The following is a 10,190-nucleotide window of genomic DNA, read 5'->3' on the forward strand; positions in this document are numbered from 1 at the left end:
ATTTTAGACTAGGTATGAAGTACAAGGCTTTGATTTGATTTTTTGGGGGTTTTGTTGGAATCAAGGGGAAAGCAAATTTTGGGGTGCGGGGATTGAGGCTCAGTTCTGCAGAGATCTTGATGGGGAAAGGTAGGCGATCATTTTGGCACTTAAATTTTAATGAGATGGAGGGAAAAGATAGGTGAGGTGTTGAAGAGGGCAAGGGAAATCATGAATCCTCCCCAAACAGCTGAAAACATCAAACAACTAAAGCAAACTTCAAGTAGAGCATTGCACTTTCAATGAATTCTACTTACACTCTTGTTTGTTTAGTTCAGAAGAAATAAGATAGACGATGGCATACATAAACAAAATTCACAATTACAAAGAGAAGCACTGTACCAATACCAATTGGCACATGAATCCCAAAGAGTGCTGCAAATCCTGGTCTCAATTCCTTAGCCAAAATACTCAAAGTGAATGTACAATGAAGCTCAAGGCTTTCACAAGAGTCCAACCATGCTAATGACTGAAAAACAACATAATATAGACAAACATAGCTCATGCTTGCCTCTAGGGGTCGAGCTCATGAGTCTAGGAGCTGATCCAACTGATTCTAAACTGAGAACTAGAAACTAGGCAAGATAACAACATGCCTCTAAAAACAAGGGAACTGATTCATTCAATTTCAAACAACCACTAAACTGATGAATCTACCTCTACAAGTGAAAATCCAACATATTTACATCATAATCCATCAAACTTCATCAAATTACATCATAAATTTTCCATTAGGAAAGTGAAAAAGTCAAACTAGGCAAAACTGGGTGAAAAACAGAGCAAAACTTGGTCAAACTGGCAATTTTTCCTCTATGCGCTGTGTGTGATTCTCCATGCATAGCGCCTGTTTGGACCCATTTTTGGAATCCTTCTCGATGTTCAAATGAGCTCTAGGTGTGCTTTCTGGAAAGGTCTGCCTGTATGCTCTCCAACCCAAGTGGAATTTTTCAATTTGGCCTCAATTTTCCCCTCCAAAAGTCCATTCTCCCAACACTACTTCCTGTGTGTCAAAATAGGGGCAGTGAGGTCATTTTTTGAGTGGTTTTTGACCTTTTGAGGGCTCAAAACCTACCCAAATTTCTTGGCCATAGGTAGGAAAGCATAACTTTCCATGGAAAATCTAGAAATGTAAAGTTTTGTGATTTAGAGCCCTCTAGCAAAAGCGAGCACCACGTGGCGTGACACATAGGGAGGAAAACTCTGTTTTTTGTGCCAAAAATTTACAAAAATGCAAAAATTGCTCCAAATTTCTTGAAATTTGGGCCGAGTCTTCTCTATTAAGTGTTTTGATGGGCTAAGGAAGCCTCAGCCAAGATTTGAAGTCCTTCATCCTCTTTTTTCCTCTTTGATACTGTCTTTAGCTTTGCTTTCAAATTCCTAATTCTTGCTTGGCACACCATGTTTTGGGACAAGTAATGATATGGCAAGTTTCTAAGCATATTCTTCTCATTTATTACCTTCTCTAGCTTCCTTTTCAAGTGGATATTGACCCTTTCGAGCCATGACTCCCTATCGACATTGATCTCTTGCTCCAAGGAAGTGAACTCCACCCTCCTCCTTCGAGCACTTTGGTAGTTTTGTTGAATGTTCTGTAACTCCATCACCACCTACTAATCCTCAAGCTGCTTGTTCCTCTCCTCCAAATACTGTATAGTCCACTGGGCTCTATCCAAGTTGGTGGACAAGGCATCAATATTCCGCCTGCTGCTCCTTGATGATCTGTCTAAGGTTTGCACTTTTTGGGCCCATGTCAGTATCATCACCCTCAATGAGGATGAAATCAGTCTCTCGCTCACCTAATGGCCCTTCCTCCTGTAGAGGCCTCTTGCCTCAGTCCTAAACTTGCTGTGCTAATGGAGGAAGCAAGGCCCCTTCCACCCCGGGTGGAGATAACACTCGCTTTGCTGCTGCAAACAATCGTCTAGTGCCTGTGAGATAGGAGATGAACACAAGCATACTAGTGGTCTCATGGATCTACTGATAAGAAGGTCCACCTATCTCATGCCCAACCTCTGAAGGTCCCTGTGAAGCTCTGAAAAGCTCACGAGAGATGAAGTCATCCCAAGTGATGCCCTGTAAACCAAGCTGATGAACAACCACAATTTTGATGAGAGAAAAATGATAAAGGCTGTTAAACTGTTGCTGAGGGGTCTTGTGCTACACAAGAGTGGTCATCCTTTGTATGTTTCGGCATATGAAATAAGGATTTTTCATCATCCCTACCCAAGTGAAATGCATCAGCAGCCTGATGTGATAAGCATACAAGCAGGAGAATCAGCCCTCACAGGTGAAATACTTCATGATGAGTTTCATTAAAGGAGCATACTCATCCTTGAGAAACTGAAAAGGAAACACTCTCTTGAGCTGCCTTAGAAAACCAGGTTTGATATATGGTTCATAGTGTTACCGGTCAATCTTGTGCCTCTTATTCCATGGTTCTCCAATGTTTGGTATGCCAGTTGCCAATGAAATGGTTTATGGTGTTAATGTGAAAGTAACACCAACAAGAGTGGCTTGATCACCATGCAAATGCAACATAAATAAGCGGGCCAACTCATGATGAAACTGAATATTAGCAACCTTTTCACAAAATTCATAACATGACTGATGCTGGAAACAAAAGATGGCAAGAGGGCAAGCCTGCAACTCAGCAAGAGTGGTCGGTTCTTATTTGATATGTCTGCCACCTCTATGAGGCCTCCTGGGTGCATGTCCCTCTGCGGGTGAATCACTTTGAGTCTCTTCTTCATAATAATATGAAGGATTAGATGCCATAACTACTGAAAGGAAAATTGTCTTGGAGAAATAGGTGCTGATGTGTCAAACTGTGCTGGACTGCCTTTGATGATTGTTTGACCTCTCCTACCAAGGGAAAACAGTGAAACAAGGGACTGTTAGGAGAGGGAAAAATAATGGGAATTTAGGGACTATTGGGACAGAGTTAGCTAGGAAAAAATGGGACATTATGGGAGTTTTGTATAGGGTTAGGGTTTGGAATTTTACAATTAGGATTTTGGGAAAGGGAACTTGGGATAGGGGATTACTGAATTTAGGGGGGTTGGGGAACTTAGGGAACAATGAAATTCAGGGATAAATGGGATAGGGGAGTAATGGAGGGATGATGAATTGGGTAGCAAAATAGGTTATCAAACCCTAGGTAGCAAGTTTTTTTTTTTAAAGTAGGGTTTGATTGCTTCTCACAAGCACCATAAAAAACACACCATCAAACCATCGTCAAACTTAGATGAAATATGGATTTGAAGATTGTACCTACTTGTGTCAAGACCGTTCCAAGCGATTTCGAGCAATTAGAGGGAGTTTGGAAGTCTTTCGAGCTCTTTGGCTATGTGCACCGCGCAACACGCCCAATGCGCCATGCCCCACCAATGCGTCGTGTCTGTGCAAAAATACACTGAGTTCTGAGGCCCTGTGCGCCGCGCCGATCACCACGAGCGATTTTCACCCAAATTTTTTCCTCTTGCTCAACAAAATCACTTTGCATTACTTGTCTTTTGCAAATGAACTTTATAAATGAAGGCATTGCTTATAAACCAAGAGCTTTTGAAATTTTGGCTCATGAAACCCACTTTTATAATGTTTTGGATTTGACTTTATCTTTAAACTCTGTTTTTGAACTTTTTCACTGCTTTTTCCACTTTGTGATGAATTTAATGACCCAGGCTTGCTTGTTTTTACAGGTGTTGGAGCTTCTGGGCTAAGGAAAGAAACCAGGATGAAGATGAATGGATTTACAATGGGGAAAATAAAAACTTTCATGATTTTGTACAATAAATGCTAAATACTCTGTTTTTTCCTCAAAACTTTGTTTTGAGGAAAAACACATTTTCGGACATTTGGCGATGTAATTGATTGATGTTGAAACCTCCTCATGGCCTACTAGCAATTATTGGACATTTTAACACATTTTTTGACGAAACCCTAATGAAACCCTAGACCTAATTGACCATGAAACCTTAAAGACAACTTTTGCAATTTTTGAGATAAAAGGAAGAATGTATATGTTTCTAAATGAACAAACATAAGCCATTAGGTAGATAACATGAGGGAAACTGGAGGAATACCACTACCGTCAGATGATCTATGCGCCTAATGGAATGCAAATGACTCAGCGGGACACCTAATATGAAATGCAATACGAGGATTTGATCTCTGATGGAGGGATGAAGATACCAAAAATAACATTGGCTCTAATGGGGATGGTAGCTCCTTGGAGGTGCCAAGAACAATAGATATCTGGGAAGGCAGGTAGTGCCTTTCGTCCATTGGGCTATGGAGTCAATAAATCAAGTTGAAATGCATGACTAAAAACTGATGACTCGACGACACAAACTGACTCTCACTCAACTAAAAACTGACTCGACACTTAAACACAATTGACAAACTGGAAATGATGCTTAAAGTAGAGCTTATTCATCAAAACCTACTCTAACAATTTCAGTCTCCACCTGATCAAGTGAAATGAAACAACCAATGCAACCAGGTAAGTATTCCGGCTACCATTTGAATTCTCTCCAAGTGCTTGCTTATGAACAACAAGAGAGAACTACTGAAAGGCAACTCCCATGACAACTTGGAAATAGATCCGTTGAATGATATGGATTCTCTATCCGCCTCCAAAAACACTGCATAAGGATCTTGAAGTTCCTGCACACTCGGACTTAGCTCATCCAGTGGATTACTTCTCTTTTCCTCATACCATGAATGCAAACTTTCATCTGAGCTTTGTGACGAAACTCCTCTTGAAAATAACAAAGAAACCAGCTGCCAGATCAAGTTTGTATCAATACAAACTTCAAGCTCACATGTAGTCAGTGGAGAAGGGATTTGACTGCAGACATCATCCAACACATCAACGATTGGATCGTGAAAAACATGAAAAGATTGCTGCAAACCATTTTCTATTATTTCTGATGAGATTACATGATTCCCTACAGGCTGCGCATCCTTTACTGAAAATGTATTATGCAAATTTTCCTTCAAAAACTGAAATGATTCAAAACAAAAAGGTACGAAATCATCTTGGATCATCCAATCATATTTTCCATCTTTGAAGTCTTTATTTGCAACTTGACAATCAAAGGCATTGGGGGCTACTAATCGGGATATGAGAAGTTTTGAACAAGGTTTTCATTGCCCTAAAAAATTTTCAGATCAAGACTTATCGACTATTGACTTCTGATTGCATGAATGTTGCCTCTGATGAACTGAAATGAAGCAAAACAAAAAGGAAAAGATCCTTCACTTACTTCAAAATTTGCTGCACTTTCCTTGTCATTTCCATAGCTGATATGTGATGGTTGAACATTGTATTCGAGCTGCTGAAAATGAACTTCCTCCTCCCAACAACTAGCTGCTGATTTTCCTAAAAGATTATCTTCTATTTTGAGATCATAATCATCATCATACTGATCAAACTGAGGCAAATCATCAGTATAAAATACATCATCAAGCATACATTCATATCAACATATCTCTCTTCTCCAAGATGATATACAAAACAATCATGATCAGATCTATGACAACTAGGATAAGAAAGAAGATGTTTTGGATCAACAACTTGTTCTTCTTCAATCAGCGAGCCATCAGCTTGAACATCATAATCATTCCTTGTGATGATCCTTTGCATCATCTCTTCCACTGCACTTACCAAAATGTCAAGCTTTACCTCTAGGGATGTTGATTCTTCCAGATCTATGTTTTTCATCTCTTCTTCCTTCAACTTTGCCCTTCGGATCAACCAATGAGCCTCTACATCTACTGCACTATTCTGCATCTCTTCAAGTGTTGCAAGATTGCTTTCTCTTAGCTGAAACTCCATTTGTAGATCAAAGGCACCCGGGTAGTGCAAGAGAGGGGATCGAGGAGGAGGTCTTATATTAACAGGCATCGAATAATAAACTTTGTTAAACCTAGCAGAAAACTGTTGTACTATCTCCCCTGGAAATCTTTTCAGCTGGTTATACTCTTCTATAATCACGAAAGGGTTTTTTCTTACCACCCACCTGTTGAGGAAAACTTTGACGAACTGGTGGAAATCTGAAATGCTTGCATCAGGTAGGGTTTTGAGCCAACGCTTGACTTTTCCTTACAAAGAAAGAGAAAAAAGCCTAACACTCACATCCTCTTCATCAACTTCAAAAAGGTCAAGAAAAGACTCAAAATTCAATACATGTCTCTTAGCAGTGATATTGTCGCGTTCACCATCAAATCTTGGTAGATATAGATCATGACTTTTAGGGAAATCATGGGATATAGGAGGTAAAATCAGAGGCTTGTATCAATCTGGAATTTTATAAGGTATAGGGGTATGTACAGAAGGTATCGAATCAGTCTTGGTCTCTTGGGGCTCATCAGTTTGAAGATGGTCATCTCAAAATTCGGGGTCTTGATCAAGCTCAAAGGCATGCAAATCTTTGGAATTCACAATCTTCAAAGGAAAGGAATCAAACGCAAGCAGAGGATCTTTTCTCAAATACAATATACTTTGCAAAGCCTTCTCGACATTCTCAGGAAAAGAGAAGAAATAATTTATAACAAAGAACAAAATGTCTTGGATGAAATTCCAACTTGAATACCTGATCTTTCCATATTGTCCTTTCATGTTTCTGCTGGTCAGGATCATCCTCCAGTGGAGTCTTTGGATCTGATCTCAAAAATGATTTGGAATCGCCAGGTGAATGATTTCAGCCTTTCCAGTGTCTAATCGTTGTCCACCATCAAAAATCAAATCTAAACTTGATTCATGTACTGGGGCAATTTGCAAGTCAGATGTTCAGCTTATAAGACTAGACCGGAGATTCACTGAAGCAACTTTTATCTACTTTTGCTAATGCAAAGCAAGAGCATTTCCAAGGCTTCCTGGCATAACTTTAGGCTCCGGCTGTAGTTTATAAAGAAAGAACACTAACAAACAAATAAGTTTTTCTTCCCCAATATGGTCGCCACTATGTTAGTGCCTAGATTTACCTCAGGCTGAAAAGGTAGGATCCAGGGCCAACATCAAACCACACTCAGCCTCGTAGCTAGCCCTACGAGGACAGGGGAGGGATCTCTCCGGGTCAATCTCAGAAAAAGACAATCGATGGGGCTTGAAATGGCTGAAATGAAAACTGATTTTAGGTTAGGTATGAAGTACAAGGCTTTTATTTGAATTTTTGGGGATTTTGTTGGAATCAAGGAGAAACCAAATTTTGGGGTGCGGGGATTGAGGCTCAGTTCTGCAGAGATCTCGATGGGGCAAGGTAGGCAATCATTTTGGCACTTAAATTCTAATGGGATGGAGGTAAAAGACAGGTGATGTGTTGAAGAGGGAAAGGGCAATCATGAATCCTCCCCAAACAGCTGAAAACATCAAACAGCTAAAGAAAACTTCAAGTAGAGCATTGCACTTTCAATGAATTCTACTTACACTCTTTTTTGTTTAGTTCAAAAGAAATAAGATAGATGATGGCATACATAAACAAAATTCACAATTAGAAAGAGAAGAACTTTACCAATACCAATTGCCACATGAATCCCAAAGAGTGCTACAAATCCTGGTCTCAAGTCCTTAGCCAAAATACTGAAAGTGAATGTACAATGAAGCTCAAGGCTTTCACAAGAGTCCAACCATGCTAATGACTGAAAAACAACATAATATAGACAGACATAGCTCATGCTTGCCTCTAGGGGTCGAGCTCATGAGTCTAGGAGCTGATCCAACTGATTCTAAACTAAGAACTAGAAACTAGGCAAGTTAACAGCATGCCTCTAAAAACAAAGGAACTGATTCATTCAGTTTCAAACAACCTCTAAACTGATGAATCTACCTCTACAATTGAAAATCCAACATATTTACATCATAATCCATCAAATTTCATCAAATTACATCATAAATTTTCCATTAGGAAAGTGAAAAGGTCAAACTGGCAGAAACTGGGTGAAAAACAGAGCAAAACTTTGTTAAACTAGCAATTTTTCCTCTATGCGCCACGCCTGATTCTCTATGCGTAGCGCCTGTTTGGACCCACTTTTGGAAGCCTTCCCGATGTCCAAATGCGCTCCAGGTGTACTGGCTGGAAAGGTATGCCTGTTTTCTTTCCAACCAAGTGGAATGTTTCAATTTGACCTCCATTTACTCCTCTAAAAGTCCATTCTCCCAACACTGCTTCTTGTGTGTCAAAATAGGGGCAGTGAGGTCATTTTTTGAGTGTTTTTTGACCTTTTGAGGGCTAAAAACCTGCCCAAATTTCTTGGCCATAGGTAGGAAAGCATAACTTTCCATGAAAAATCTGTAAATGCAAAGTTTTTGTGATTTAGAGCCCTCTACCAAAAGTGAGCACCACGTGGTACGACGCATAGGAAGGAAATTTCTGTTTTTTGTGCCAAAATTTTACAAAAATGCAAAAATTGCTCCAAATTTCTTGAAATTTGGGTTGAGTCCTCTCTATTAAGTTCTATGATAGGCCAAGGAAGCCTAAGCCAAGATTTGAAGTCCTTCATCCTCTTTTTTCCTCTTTGATACTCTCTTTAGCTTTGCTTTCAAATTCCTGATTCTTGCTTGGCACACCAAGTTTCGGGACAAGTAATGATATGACAAGTTTCTAAGCATATTATTATCATTTACTTCCTTCTCCAGCTTCCTTTCCAAGTGGATATTGACTCTTTCGAGCCATGACTCCCTATCGGCATTGATCTCTTTCTCCAAGGAATTGAACTCCACCCTCCTCCTTCGGGCACTTTGGCGGTTTTGCCGAATGTTCTGTAACTCCATCACCACCTGCTGATCCTCAAGCTCCTTGTTCCTATGCTCCAAATACTGTATAGTCCACTGGGCTCTATCCAAGTTGGTGGACAAGGCATCAATATTCCACCTACTGCTCCTTGATGATTTGTCTAAGGTTTTCACTTGGTGGGCCCATGTCAGTATCATCACCCTCAATGAGGATGAAATCAGTCTCTCGCTCACCTAATGGCCCTTCCTCTTGTAGAGGCCTCTTGCCTCGGTCTTGAACCTACTGTGCTGATGGAGGAAGTGAGGCACCTTCCACCCCAAGTGGAGATAACACTCACTTTGCTGCTGCAAACAACCGTCTAGTGCCCCTCAAATAGGAGATGAACGCTGACATACTAGCGGTCTCATGGCCCTGCTAATAAGAAGGTCCACTTGTCTCATGCCCAGCCTCTGAAGGTCCCTGTGAAGCTCTAAAAAACTCATGAGAGATGAAGTCATCCCAAGTGATGCACTGTAAACCACGCTGATGAACAACCACAATTTTGATTAGAGCGAAATGATAAAGGTTGTTAAAATGTTGCTGAGGGGTCTTGTGCTGCACAAGAGTGGTCATCCTTTCTATGTTTTAGCATATGAAATAAGGAATTTTCATCATCCGTACCAGAGTGAAATGCATCAACAACCTGATGTGATAAGCATACAAGCGGGAGAACCGGCCCTCACAGGTGAAATACTTCATGATGAGTTTCGTTAAAGGAGCATACTCATCCTTGAGAAACCGAAAAGGAAACACTCTCTTGAGCTGCCTTAGAAAACCAGGTTTGATATATGGTTCATAGTGTTTCCAGTCAATCTTCTGCCTCTTATTCCATGGTTCTCCAATGTTTGGTATGCTGGTTGCCAATGAAATGGTTTTTTGTGTTAATCTGAAAGTAACACCGGCAAGAGTGGCTTGATCACCATGCAAATGCAACACAAATAAGTGAGCCAACTCATGATGAAACTGAATATTAGAAACCTTTTCGTAAAATTCATAACATGACTGATGCTGGAAATAAAAGATGGCAAGAGGGCAAGCCTGCAACTCAGCAAGAGTGGTCGGTTCTTCTCTGATATGTCTGCCACCTCTATGAGGCCTCCTGGGTGCATGTCCCTCCGTGGGTGAATCACTTTGGGTCTCTTCTTCATAATCATATGAAGGATCAGATGCCATAACTTCTGAAAGACAAATTGGCTTGGAGAAATAGGTGCTGATGTGTCAAACTATGTTGGACTGCCTTTGATGATTGTTTGACCTCTGCTACCAAGGGAAAACATTGAAACAAGGGACTGTTAGGAGAGGGAAAAATAATGGGAATTTAGGGACTGTTGGGACAGAGCTAGCTAGGGAAAAATGGGACACTATGGGAGTTTTGTA

The sequence above is a fragment of the Pinus tabuliformis genome, chromosome 6 (genome assembly GCF_031772625.1).
Source record: "Pinus tabuliformis cultivar Carrire ecotype Pingquan chromosome 6, CPIR1, whole genome shotgun sequence".
NCBI lineage: Eukaryota > Viridiplantae > Streptophyta > Pinopsida > Pinales > Pinaceae > Pinus > Pinus tabuliformis.